Source organism: Triturus cristatus, chromosome 1_2, assembly GCF_964204655.1.
Source record: "Triturus cristatus chromosome 1_2, aTriCri1.1, whole genome shotgun sequence".
NCBI classification, from domain to species: domain Eukaryota; kingdom Metazoa; phylum Chordata; class Amphibia; order Caudata; family Salamandridae; genus Triturus; species Triturus cristatus.
This window is the reverse complement of record NC_140580.1, coordinates 853,670,568-853,685,426: the sequence shown is the minus strand read 5'-3', so window position 1 is coordinate 853,685,426 and position 14,859 is coordinate 853,670,568. Positions and strand designations below refer to the sequence as shown.

General features: G+C 44.2%; 1 long non-coding RNA gene across 1 annotated transcript in view; it reads left to right on the top strand.

Moving 5' to 3' along the window:
• Positions 1-14,612, top strand: part of LOC146868154 (uncharacterized) — a 77,851-nt gene extending 63,239 nt beyond the window's left edge. The window contains exon 3 of the long non-coding RNA XR_014966183.1: positions 14,435-14,612. This is a non-coding gene — a long non-coding RNA (uncharacterized LOC146868154). The remainder of the gene's footprint in view (positions 1-14,434) is intronic.
• The last annotated feature ends 247 nt before the right edge of the window (positions 14,613-14,859 follow it).

Sequence of the window (14,859 nt, the reverse complement as noted above, 5' to 3'; positions counted from 1 at the left end):
GCTTTCTTTGCCAGTGTTAATCCCCCGGATCCATACGGTGCCGCGGGTGGCAGGTTTTGCATGCTCGTGTTCATACCCAGAGTCCATACCGTCCTAAAGGTGACAGACTTTGTATGCCAATGCTAATGCCTAACACCCATACAGTCCTATAGGAGGCATGCTGTATATCCTTGTCACACACTTGCTTAAATTCCAAGGCTCTAAACAGACCCTCCAGGATATTGCCGCATTAATTGGGAAACTGCGACAGAAATATGAAACTTTTGTGGCAAACTATCATTTTTTTTTTTGCGGCATTTCGGTGGCACATTATTTTATAGACATTCATTACTTTTTGCATAGTTTTGTCCATAGTTAAGTCAGTTATAGTAAAGGGGCGTGACCGATGCAGTTATGGGCGTGGCTTACGGTAAAAATCTGCGCTTAACATAGTGTGCCGCTTGATTGGCATGTTGCTGCTTCTGTGATTAAATTCTGATATATAATACAAAAAGTAAGATTACCTACAACAAGTTAGGGCTATTGGCTTTGTCAATGGCTGTTAGTTGCGTAAGAAACATAAGCAACAACTGTGGCTTCGTTGCATATAATATTGAAAATACTTCCGTTCTGAAATGATGAGACTGTAAAAGAACTGTGACGAGTCTCTTCGAAGTTACCCCAAAGGCAGTGAAGGTGGCGTTGCTGCAGAGTTGAGATTTCTTTTTTCACCCCGAGGGTGAGGACAAAAATAGAGAGCCCAATAGAGACCCGTTTCGGTACCTGTTTTTAGAACTGCCGGTGCCGAGGTCCTGCAAGACCCTGCCCACTTAAAGCCCTGCCTCTGCCAATGTTTGTGGGGCTTGGGCAGATTCAGGCATATTTTGTGAAACAAGACCCTTCTCCCCTACAGTTAGTTGATTTTCAGAAACTCTCCATATTTATCGACAGGCCAGTTCACCAGGCTTTCAACCACATTGGTGAATTATATATCCAATTGACTACCATACCATAGTATGGACAAGAAGCGCGCACATATACAATAAGTCCCAACAAACAGCACCACGTTTTTTGTAGTTTTTATATAGCGCCAACTCGACCTGAAGGTATTGGAGCGCTTTACATGTGCACCAGTTACATTACACAAGGACACATTCATTATTTGGCAGGCACCGGGAGGTTAAGTGATTTGCCCAGAATCACATGAATGTTGAGCCGACGCCGAAACTCGAACCTGGTTCCCCAGCTTCAAGGTCGGCAGCTCTGGACGTTATGGCCTAAATGCAGCCAGCGGCGTCATGCTGCTCCACTCATCAGGAAGAAAAACACCACCCTCATGCATCACTGCTGTCGTTCTAGCCTTGTTTACAACGGATTAAACAGAGAAGTGAGACAAGAATGAAGAGGGAACAACATTGCAGGGAACACATCCCTGTGCCCTTCTTTTAGCTCCTCGGGCCGTAGGGCTGCTAAGAGAGACAGTGAAGAGTATATTCCTAGGCAAACACAATAGATATAGGTATCAGCCACTAGGTCAAATAATATAGAACTGAAAACATTAGAGAGACTTTAGATAAGAACCAGTGTACCATACAATAGTGAAGATTAAAACATTTTTTTTATTATTGTTGTCAGTATAAAATCATGTTTTATGTTTACATTAACATAAAATTAAAACACAATACAATTTCTAAAAAATATACACAGATTTTATAAAAGAACAGAACTTTAACAAAATATAAATTGAAATGCAAATACAATGACGTAAAAAAAAGGTTATTCAATAAACACAAACTAAAATGATGAGGATGAACCAAAATGTGAGCATTCAAGATGTATAAAATTGCGGCAATAGATTATCTTCGACGCGCGTTTCGGCGCAATAGCGCCTTCGTCAGGAAAGCCACACAATGTTTCCTGAAAATCAAAGGTACACTGGCTTAGAATATAGAACAGTATAATTATATAGATAACATAGTTACCAAAGTCTTTGGCTATAGGATTAAAATTAGCTCTTCCAATTTCATCAACTACATGCTAAAGTGGGTATGGAGACTACACCACGTAGTAGGGGATAGATGATAATGGTGACTAGGCACAGAAGTGAAAAGTGCTTTGGACAGAATGTCCAAGGTGAACAAAGTGAAATGAACATAGTAATAATGATAGAGTTCTAGTAAGACTAACGATAGACAGACCTGTTTAATGACAGATTGTCTGAAATTCCCAAGAGTAGATAATGATCACCATTTGTGGAAGGGGTGGTAGACACAAGATGACCAACAAAGACAAATAGGTAAACTTACTCATAGAGATAATGAGAGTAAGAAGGTCAAGAAAATGTTGAGGTCTAGTGCTTGCTGATAAAGTAGTCACTAGAAAATAAGTAAAAAAAGGAGGTAACGGAGTTATTAGAGTTAGCTACTGGTGAAATGACTATGTTTTTTAGTGAGATAATGTCAATAAATTACCTTTTAACTGATACTTTTATCAGCTGAGATACTGTGGTAGCTAGGATGTATTCCACAAGCAACTGATGAAGCAACAATTACACCGATGGTTTCTACAGAGATATAATTATGAACGTTTTTATAATTTGGCATATTGATCACATTATTTGTGTGATAATAATGATTAAGGAATAGAAAAAAGAGGGAGATGAGTGCCTACCCGGTAAAATACGGAGGCGAGGGTAGCAATCAGTATGTGCTATCTCCTATAGCCAAAGACTTTGGTAACTATGTTATCTATATAATTATACTGTTCTATATTCTAAGCCAGTGTACCTTTGATTTTCAGGAAACATTGTGTGGCTTTCCTGACGAAGGCGCTATTGCGCCGAAACGCGCGTCGAAGATAATCTATTGCCGCAATTTTATACATCTTGAATGCTCACATTTTGGTTCATCCTCATCATTTTAGTTTGTGTTTATTGAATAACCTTTTTTTTACGTCATTGTATTTGCATTTCAATTTATATTTTGTTAAAGTTCTGTTCTTTTATAAAATCTGTGTATATTTTTTAGAAATTGTATTGTGTTTTAATTTTATGTTAATGTAAACATAAAACATGATTTTATACTGACAACAATAATAAAAAAAAATGTTTTAATCTTCACTATTGTATGGTACACTGGTTCTTATCTAAAGTCTCTCTAATGTTTTCAGTTCTATATTATTTGACCTAGTGGCTGATACCTATATCTATTGTGTTTGCCTAGGAATATACTCTTCACTGTGTCAGTTGCCCTGTCCTAGGAATTCACCTAAATATTTACAGGGGGTCCTTGATACTTTCAAAAGGGCTGCTAAGAGAGAACATGTAAAGGAGAGACAGAGACACCTGATCCGCTTGCACGCGCCAAGGCTTCACTGGAGGCAACAGAGGCAGCTGATTGAGTGCTGCGCGCACAGCAATGGCCTGGTGGCATTTTTCTCCAAACCCAGCAGCAATGGAAAACAAAACAAATGTAACTGGGAGAACGGGAGGTTGTTTCTATTTTTCGCAGCCTTCGAGTTGAAGTAAACGGGCGTCGGGGGATTTTGCTAATCCCCTAGGAATTTAGCAAATCGCGAAATGCCGGAGGATCTGTCTAAAAGTGACAGCCTGTTCTTGGGCTCATCTTCAGAGCCGTCCAGTCACGCAGACGCCGGCTGTGCTGTGCATCACTTTGTCCCAGTGCACGCCAGGTCACAAAGCCCTCTCTCCCGAGCGCCCCCTGCTGAGCCTCAGTGCACAAAACTGTTGCCCAGCCCGCACCACCTGCACACAGGCTACCAGTGCACCTGATGCCAAATGGCACGCCGCCTTGGCTTCTGGTTATATTAATATTTACTTGGAGCTGAGCAAATAAATGCAGCCCGACATGGCAGATTAATAGGCGGGCTCGTGCGGCGCTTTAGGTTTGGCTGGCTGCGGTCTATTTCAATAGCTAATGGAGGTGATGTGGCACGCACCATAAGGGATCAGGAGCAGGGCTTATTTGCATATGGCTGATGCCCTCTGTGATGCCCAGACCTAAAAATGGTAAGGAATTCACCCAGAGTAATTACCAGTGGTTCACATTAATTCAAACATTTCCAGCCATTGTTTATTTTTTGCCGCCCTCTTTGGTTGCCCTGATTGGCTGTGGGCATGCCCAGAGAGGGCGTTCTTGCTCGCAGCTGCTCCTCGCTGAGATGGCTCAGCAAGGTAGGATTATCTATAAAGGGACAAACCAAACCTGTCTTGCATATGGTCGGCCCCTTCTGCAATCACACCCAGGAGAGATGACTGGAAGGTGACCAGAGTAATTACTAATACTCCAGGCTTATTGAAGCATTTTCATGTTACTTTTCTGCTCTCTACGTCACGTGGCTTCAGGGCCCCTACTTGGGTCGCTTGCCTTAGGGACTCAAGACATACCTCACAAATAAGGCCTAATAAGGCAGAAGCTGGCCTCGGGTCTATTGTGTTCCCATTCAGAGGAGACCCGGAACCAGGGAAATTGTCAGCTGCTGTGCCTCTTAAAGATGTAAAACGTTTCTAACTTCAAATTCTCTTTTTTGATTTCTTATAGAACTATGACTCGCAGTACGCATCAAGCCAGTATATAATCCAGTACCTAAAATCGAATCTGCTGCATGAGACATTACAGCTGAAAAGAGAAACGCATCCCTTTTTACCCCTTCCAGTCCTTCCATGGTCTCTCTTATCTAGTGGGACAACTGAAAATGTCCTACTAACCAACCCTCTTCTGCGTTTCCCTTCCTAGCAGGCCAGATATCTGCGGCTGGTACTTATGTGTCTGGTTGAGGGTGGTAAATGTGTCTTTCCACCATGGGCAGACTGTTCCTCTAAACAGTTGGAGGGCGCGTAGTTGTGGAGGTGCGAAGACCATGAACTCCATCTTGGTGTCGTAGCATATTAGCAGAGACCATCTTGTTCTGAATTTGCGCTCTGATTGCTGTATGTTATGTCTGAGCAGTTCCATTGCTAGGAGTTGCCAGAGCCTGCGAAACCACAAAGCCACTCGGGGTGGAGGGGAGGGGGGGAGGTTGGGGGGAAAGTAAACGAGTCTCCATTTTTCCACAACAGGGTGATCGATTGCTTCTCTGCTCCCAGCATATGGAGGATTAGGGACCTCATGTCATGTAGGGAGTCATGGTGAAGCCCTAGGATCACCGTTGCTCTTTCAGCTGGAATGGAGAAATCGAGGACTTCCTTCACATCACCCAAAATCTCAATCCAAAATGTTAAGATGACAGAATCAACCGCCATTTTTTACCTAGTAGAGTTCAATTTTCTGTTGAACACCTTCAGCAGATGTCGTTACTGAATGGACTATGCAGTGTATGTGGTTCAGGTGCCACTGAAGCGTCACTTTCTATTAAGAATCCACATTAGGGAATCTCTTATATGTCTTAGGTATATCTGCCAAGAGTGTCTGACAGGCTTTGGTGGTTGCCTCTCCCCGCCTCCATTGGTCTGCCAATTTCTGTTCCCGCTGGTTTGCTCTGAGTGTTTGTATATGCTGTATATGAGACCCTGCAATCCAGAAAAGGGTTTGGTGAGTTTCTTGAACAGTTGCTTTTGCATCGGAGGTGACGTCTAGTGACTGCTCTTGCATTGGAGGTTACAGCGCCCAACGCCAACGTTGGAACTACTGTAACCTATCGTCTTCACATATGCCATTGTCCGATTTGCTTTCGGAGAATTATTTGATATGACTATTACAGAATACGCCTGCCACAATTCTTCAATCCCCCACTCCCACCATTAGGAGCTGTTAGCTCCCATGGCAGGAGGAAAGTCCGAGTTGTGGTCAATGGTTGTAAACAATGATGGGAATGAGGGTAGAACCAACGTTTCAGGCACCCTTGTTCACACGTTGTGGAGCGTCCCACTACTGCCTGATTCATAAAGCCATTTTATCGCACTCTCTCTTTCTCTAAGACCACTCCAACCGGAATCTCAGATGCGCTGCCCAATAACATTGCAAGAAACTGGGGCAGGACAGCCCAAACATCTCGACGGAAGAGTATCTTTCAGGGACTTGTGATTTCTTCTTATCCCATTGAAATTCCATAGGCTCTGTGAAGAGCTAGGATGTCAGGTGCTGGGATACTTAGGCCACTTCACTTGGCAGCTGTGGGTGGTCCTTTTCCCTCTGATCAAGCATGAGACACTTCTAGATCTTCCCCTGCAGGGTGAGGTACACTTTCTCCCACAGAAGCATTCAGGTAAGCTTCACTTCAGGCCGTTATCGCATTTCCAGTGGAACTAGTCCTTCCCGTTCACATGGGGCTGCCGTTCCGCGACACTTCAATCGCTGGAGAGCCAGAGTTAGATCCATTAAGATATCTTTTAAGACTGTTGCACAGCACTTGGGCGCTGGGTTAGTAAAATATGCCCTGGACACCTCATGCTACATTCTACAAATATATGGTAAGCTTGGTGGCTGGTATACAGACATACAGTTGACATATTCATAGCCACCTCATTCCATGTTTTGCCCTGACGTCACCAGCCTTTAGGATTAACATTTTTAGGCAAAACTCATTGACACTCATAGGAAGCCTTAGTAAGATTGACTAAAAATTCTGGTTCCATACTATGGTGGGATAAACCACTTCTCCCTTGGAATGATTTGTCTTCCCAATCTTGAATTGAGTATTTTGACGAGCATGGACTTCTTTCTGAAATATTACTTCAAGGACAATTCAAGCGCCTTTAGCTATCAAACTATTTTGATGTGATTGATATATCCAATTTGCTTATAAATTTGTCTTCTACCATTATTTTTCTATCAATAAATTTGCCTTTCCTGACCTTGCTTTTGTTACATTACATGGTATGTTCAATTAATTAATTAATTCTTGTTTGTTGTTGACTACATGGTGCATTATCAACAACAGTGGTGACAGGTAAAGGTAAATGCGGTGGGCGTGGACGGGCCTGGGTGGGAGGGGGGAAGTCAACAGATGACGGAATAGGTATAATTAAATAGATAAATAATGCCTATTCCGTCGTTTGTCGGATTCCCCCCTGCTGCGCCCTGCCCCACCACGCTTACCTTAGCCGGCCACCCCTGATCAACAAACCATTCACCTGAAACATTTTCATAAATCTTTCCCCTTTTAAGTATTTTAATTTTTTTTGTCTTCCTAAACTCTTGGGAGTCACAGGGTACAACAAATTCTTCTTTTTGGGAAAGTGACCGGGAGCGCCTGAAGCAGATATGGGATCCAACAAGGTATATGAATTTTTAGGACATTAAAACGTTTCAACAAAGAGACTGGGTCAGTCATTTTTTTTCCGACCCATGCGTAAACTCCTGTTTAAGCACAAGTCGGAATTACGAGTTAAGTGTTATTTAACACGTCCAATGATCATTAGATGCATTAAATACCTTAACCTTTGTTAAATTTCAGCAGGTCAAACATGCCAAACGTTAACAGGGGAAACCCGTATGGTAATTGCCGTATCATGCAGATTTGGTGCATTAAACACCGAAATCTGCATGTTATTCCCCCAAAACTCATAATAAGTGATGTTCAATAACAAACCCTTAAGGAATTGTTATTTACCAGGGGCGCTAATTAGCACATCTATTTATAATCAGGCCATAGATGGACCTCCAGCACCACAGATCTTCATGTATCTGCTGCGGAGTCAGCAAGCTGGCGCCTCTCCAGCCCTTCCTCGCATTAGTTATACCTAATCCTAGATATGTGTTGCATTGTGTCTCACACCTGAGGGATTCTAGTTTGGTTACCATTTCTTGCGTGAATATTAGCTTCAGAATGACCTATTGTTGTTTGTAACTTTTGAAACCCAACTCCATCTCGAAGAGGTCGAGTTCCTTGAGCAACTCTCAGGGAATTGGCTGTGTCCATCAGTGCCAGTAAGATGTTATCGGCGAAGGCACACAGTCTATGCTCTTCTCTGCAATGGCGCCTCCCATGACCTCAGTGCATGTTCTAATTCTTATAGCCAGAGGTTACAGCACTAAGGCAACAAGCCTTGGCAAAGCCAATGGGTTTTGCCTATGCAAGATGTATTGGCTTTGTTAATGTTTTTAAGATATGCTGCTTTGCAGCCTGAGCTGCAGTGCAACATGACTTAAAGTCAAGAAAAAAAGCAGGGGGAAGGGAGTAACAATAATGGACAGCGGGAGGAGGGTTTATGGGGAAAAGAAAACGAGGGCAGTAAGGGAGAGGAGGGAGGAAGTACCAGACTGGGGCAGTAGGAGTGGGAAAAATAATTAGTAACTTAATAACAGCACAATCAGAATATGGGTACTAATTAAGTTGAATCAATATGCACTTGGTCCATGCCCCACAGAAAAGAACAGAAGGGTCGCTTGGCACCCACTTGCCAATTAGGAGGCTGTAAAGAAGAGTGACACTGAAGCCAGCAAAGGGTAAGGAATGGGTGGACTCCAAGGCCTTTATTGTAAACAATAGTGTCTTGCAAGCAAGAGTGCATGCAGTGCATGCACTGTCGCAAGCTCGACCTAAAAATCAAAGGCGACACCCCTGACATTTGACCCTCTGTATGGACTGTAGGAGAGTAGGGTCTGCTTTCTCTGTTCACCCCCACTTTTTGCTTTTGCTTTACTGGTTTTCGACTTAGATGTGGCTGTGGGCCTGCTAATGAGACCCACAGCCCTGCTGTTCTCTCTCTAAATTGATACTATGTACTTTAGGTGCATAACCCATTTGGATAGGATCACCTTATTGGCCCCTGTACAGTGTACCTTAGGTACCCAGGGCATAGGTGTACCCTAGGCCTACCAGGGGCTGCAGCATGTATTATGCCACCGCTGGCCTGGCCTTCCATTATGACACAACTGGCTGATCACTCAGCTGGGGCAAGGTCGTGTAATCACTCCTTGCTTAGGTGTAGTATTCCTATACCTAACTTACATATAGACACATGTGTACCTATCAGCCACTCCTATGGCAGGCCTTAACAATCCTGGAGGCAGAGTGCTTGGTAACATGTGAGATGGTGCTCTAGCATGAGCTGAGCCTGTCTGCAGCTTTCGGAACCATGTCCTTATAGCTGTTCTATGATATAGCCTACCATATACTCTTAAAGTGCCTTATAATCTTAAACGGTTATGGTAACTATGGTTTGGCTTTATCAAAACATGTCGTGTAAGGTGTCTAACACTTTGGAATAATACCCCCATCCCATTTCTGGGGATGAGGATATTATCCCTCCCTTCTAGAGGGAGAAGACATGTTGTAACCTACTTACCCGGTTAAAGTTAACCAGAGCCCCAGCATCACAAAATGGATGCTGCTGCCACAGACACGAGTCTGGCCTCCTGCTGCTGGGAGTGATCCCAGCAAGGGAGGCTTGGACAATAGGTTTCCTGCCTTGGGAGGTGCGAGCACCACCCCAGACAGGCCTTAGTGTATTGGGGCAGGGAGGGATGAAAAGAATGAGACATGCCTGGGGCACACAAGGTGTCCCGTGCATAGTCCAGTTCAAACCGGTGCTGGGGCACTCCAGCCCCAGTCCTGGCGCGAAACTGGACAAAGGGAAGGGGGTGTAACCACCCCCCTCCCAGGTCCCACCCATAAGGCGTGACCTAGCAGGCAACCCAGCCCCCCAGATTAGTATAAGAGTGGTAGCTGGGCCCCAGGAGATTAGATTATCCTGAACCTGCAACTTGAACAGAAACTCTGGACCTTCGACATTCGACGAAAGAAGAAGACTGAAGAATCTCCCTTGTGGCCAAGGAGTGGCTACCCTGTGCAAACAGGCACCATCAAGAGACTACCCTTTGCTTTGCTGAAGTTCTATGAGGGACCGACTGCAGAGCCCGACCAGAGCCTTGACTTCCAGACTTCTCCGACCCCGATCCACATCCACAGCCGAGCTGAGATCCGTGGAGGCGACGAGAGACGTGGGACCGGCTACCTGGGAAAAGTGGCGAGTATCTTCCAGCGCAGCTTCTGAGGCACCCTCGAAGTTGTGCACCGGGGATTGAGAAGCCCCAACCCCAAGCACCATCTGCAACGAAGATCAGCCCCCCACACTCCACGAGTCCTGCGTGGGGCCCTTCTGCATTTTCCTGCTTGCCGCGTCTGTCCGGTTGCTTGCCCGTTGGCTAGCGGCCTTTGTGATGACACACCTTGAAATCTTCACTGCTAGTTTGGCTCCTCCAGACTGGCTCCCGCTTCTTTGCAAAAGAGAAGCACCCCAGACCTTCCTGGTCTGCACCAGAAGCAAGTCCTCTGTTCTTCGTGGGTTTCGCTTGCCAAGGCTTGGTGAGTCCTAGTTCGACTTCGATGCCGCCGACAGCAAGAGCCTTCGTGGTACAGCTCGCCTCCTGGTCCTGGTCGTCCTCGACGTCTCCTGGTACCCATGGCTGCAGCGACAAGCTTCACCCTTCACCTGCAATCTTCACGACATCGCCTGGTTCCTTCCTGGTTCCACGTGGTCACTGGCTAGTGACCTTGACTCTGTCCCTTCTGCTTGCAGGTATCCTCTCTTCTTGATCCCAGCCTTGGGATCCACCGGACACTCTTCACTGACTGCCTGTCAGCAACTTTCCTTCAGGCATCCATTGAAGTCCACGACGAAACCCGACGCAAGTTCACACCTATGCACCCGCAGCCCGTAGGCTAGGTAACTTGGGTACTTCGGTGCTCACAAGGGTAGTGACTATCCTAGGGTCTAGTTTCTGAGTCTCGACTCTCTAGCTGCTTCAGAAGTGTCCTTAAACTGTTAATTTCTAACTGCTAGTAATTCTATCGACTTTTACACATTACGCGTGAGTGTTTCCACTCTGCACCTGAATCCCGTGGGCCTCCCACTTCCTAACTGTTGCTAGTGTAGGGTAGCCCCAGCGATTCCCTAGGCCTAGGCCTATCCTATTTCCGTGACAGTGGTCCTTATACCACTTCTTTAGTATATGGTTTGCGTGGCCCCTAGGGCCTAACTGTATTACTTACCTGTGTGACTTAATGTATGCTTGAATAAGACTGTGTTGTACTTACCTCTAATCTCATAAAGGGTGCTGAGGGTTTGACTAAAATAAATACACTTTATTTTATATATATATCTGTTGTGGTGTCCTTTCATTTGGTATTCAAGGGATTATATATGGTATCACAGCTGGCTTCACATGCCATTCAGAGTTTAGCCTAAGACTGCTCTTGTCCATGCTACCACTAGGATAGCTGGTCTATAAGGTTGACTTTACAACCAATCACCATAAGGGTTGTTTGGACTGATATAAGGTGTACACTAGAACTAGTGCCATCACACATCAGGTCAACTTCTCACATGGACATCTAGCTGATCTTTTTTTTAAAATATCTTTTTATTGAAAGCTTGCAACAAACAACAACCAGCATCACAATCCAGCAGTACAAGAACAAAATATGCTGTATAGAGCACATTAAATACACCACATATTTTGTAATCTATCACCCCCTGGAAATAGCACCTCGCACCCTGAGCCTATAGAGCCCATCACTCATGTCTGCCATATTGTTTTCCCATTTTTTGGAGCATCCTCTGCATTTATATATCTGTTCTTCAGCCAACGCACACCTGTCTCTATCCATTTTTAATTGTGCCAGCTCTGGAGGGGGAACCACGCCCCACTCCTTACCATTGGACAACCTTCCTTCTGGCAACTATGAACCCTAAGCTGAAAGAGATTTGGAGTAGCGTTGCATAGTGTTCTCTCTACAGATGCCTGGTACTGTCTGCATGTCTGGTGGACAACCTGGAACGCTTGTCAGATCAGCAAGACACATTCCAGCCAATATCCAAAAGAGCTTCAGCTGCAGACATTCCAAATGTGTGTGAAAAAAATCCTTTTAGCCCACACTCTCGTAGGCACAATCTGTTGCCCCACTTCCAGTCTTGGAAAGGAGTATTTTAGTGAGATATGCTTTGTGTAACACTTTTAGTAGTACCAGTCGGGAACCAGCACTTATATAGACCTCTATAAGGACACCGTGCAACACCTCCAATTTCTCTTCCAGGAAGGATCCCAGATCTTTCTCTCAATTACTCTTCAGGTCCCCAAGTGGGTCTGGTGTGCATTTGATTCTTTTCCTATTGATTAGGGATATGACTTTTTGTGGGATAATCTCGGATCAAATTCTGTCCTCCAGTGGGGAGGTATACTCAACGATCATTCCCCTTGTAGGGGCAGCACAACGTGTATTAATTGCTAATTTTTGAATGTTTCTGAATCTGCAAAATCATAGTTAATTTTTTAGATCCTCCAGTGGCTTGGGCCCATCCCCAGATTACTGATACTAATTACTTCCCATTTCATAAAACCCTGTAAGGCACAGCTACATTCCTCAATAGGTCACTGGTCTACAGAGGGGTTTGTTTTGTCAAAGTTCCATTCCATTTTAAGGGTTTTTTGACCCTGCTCCATATTTTAATTACTGACAACTTGTGTTGTGGAAGTGTTGTCCTATATCTATGTCTGTATAAAGCAGCTGGGTGGCCTTATGGCTCCATCGTAGTTCTGTCGATCCTCAGAAAGGGCAAGTCCTTAGGGGCGAAGGTCCATTTGTTCATGGTTACCAGCTGAGAGGCCCGGTAATAAACCTGTATATCCAGTAGGGCAATCCTCCCTCATAAACCCATAAATAGTTTCCATAATGCTATACTGGATAGCTTCTTGGCTCATAGCAGTATCCTATTTCTGCCTCAACGTAAAAAAGAAAATCAGCTGGGACCCATTATGCTGAGTTTTTGAAGGCATATACAAATGTAGGTAGCATAATCATTTTGAACATTGCTGCCCTGCCAGGGGAAGCGGAGGCAGGCTTCACCAGTGCTCAACATCTTCTCGGAACTTCTCCCAATTTCGTGTGACATAAATACCAATATAATTATAGCCATCAATATCAATAGTGATACAGTTTCAAAGGGCACCCATGGGTGACCCCCCCCCGAATGTGGGTGTAACACAAATTTCCTCCAATTTATTTGGAAACCAACGTGCCCGCTGAAGATCTTGAATATATGTGACAAGCAAGAGGTTGACGGTTAGCTTTGACTCTGCCAAGTAAAGCAGTATGTCATCTGGACCCTCACCCGCAATGAAATTCCCATGTACCCTCCTGCCAAAGCCCCTGAACCAAGGCATCACTACAATTTCCAGCGAGCCAGAGCTCGAGTGCCAGGGAAAACACCATCCTGTCTGATCTTTGAGCATTTGTTTGGATGGTTACAGTTGGGCACCTAGACCCGATCACGAACCACTCCTCCTTCCTCTCTCCAGTACCTAACCTGTCCAGCACCATTTGCAGGAACTCTATCTCACACAATCAAATGCTTTTTCTGAATCTAAGGACAGCAACATTGTTCTATTAGACCTGTCAGCCCTAGGATGGTCTTCCTCTAAATCTTTTTGCAACCCTCCTTCATTTTTGCTGATCTGGTTTTAGCTGGCCTTAGGACTCTGAGCACTTTACCACTGCTAACCAGTGCTAAATTGCATCTGCTCACTCCTTAATGCATGGTAACAATGGCTTGTCCCCAATTGGTATATTTAATGTACTTATAAGTCCCTAATAAAGTGGTACTACATATACCCAGGGCCTGTAAATTAAATTGTACAAGTGGGCCTCCAGCACTTATCGTGGCACCTACTTAAGTAGCATATTAAACATGTCTCATGCCTGCCACTGCAGCCTGTGTGTGCGGGTTGTAAACTGTCATTTTTGCCCTGGAAACCTTTTGCCAGGCCTAAAACTTTCTTTTTAATACATATACGTATCTTTAGGGTAGGCCCTTGAGAGCCAAAAGGGCAGGGTGCAGTGTATTTAAAAAATGGGACATGTAACTTTCAATTTTACATGTCCTGATAGGGAAAAACTCTTAAATTCGTTTTTCACTACTGCAAGGCTTACCTCCCCCATAGGATAACATTTGAATTACCGTATTACATTTAATCAGCTGTAATTTCCAAACTGGGAGAAAGTAACCAGTTCATGTTTGGTGTCTTTGGAATTGTAATCAGAAATCGTAACTTATGGTGAAGCCAGATTTTAAATCACAATTTTGAAAATGCCATTTCTATAAAGTTAATGTAATATATTGAGAATGCACTCCTTCCCTTATGAAACCATGCTTCAAGTTTTTATTTATCAATTTTTCTGTCGTCCTTTAATGCGTGCGAGACAGGTGCTGTGTACCATCCCGAAACACAGCTTGTATGAACAATACATCCAAGGGCGCTGATGCGCGCCACACCTGCTGCACTGCAAACGTGGGGAACCTTCCCCCAATTTTTGTATCCATTTCTTCAGCATTATCCGATGTAATCCAATGTAATCTGGAATCACGGGATGCAGAAATGAATGGGAGGTAGTAGGTTTGGGCACACAGCGTGTATTTTGTTTGTTTTTATGATTGGGATTTAATAGTGAAGGTCAGTAGGAAACAACTAGTTGAATTGTCTTTTGTTTCTCATAGAAACCCCTGAAGAAGATCCCACGAGGCTCGAAATGCATTGGGAACATAACGAGATGAGCCTACTCTGTTCTGTTTCACCTTCGATGTATGGAGTTGCTGTAAAAAGGCCTGGATGGGCATTCAGTAAACTTTTCAAGATGCTAAAATAAAGATTGCAGGTGAAAGGACATTGTCTCCGCTGTGTTTTGAAGATTGAAAAGTGTTTAAAAACAAATGATTATGATGGATGCTTCCAGATTACATTGGATTACATTGGATAATGCTGAAGAAATGGATAAAAAAATTGGGGGAAGGTTCACCACGTTTGCAGTGCAGCAGGTGGGGCGCGCATCAGCGCCCTTGGATGTATAACTTTTAGAAAGTTGGCATTTTCCTGCCTTTGCCATTTAGTGCCTGTAGCCTGTCTCTGGGTCACATGACTAGGT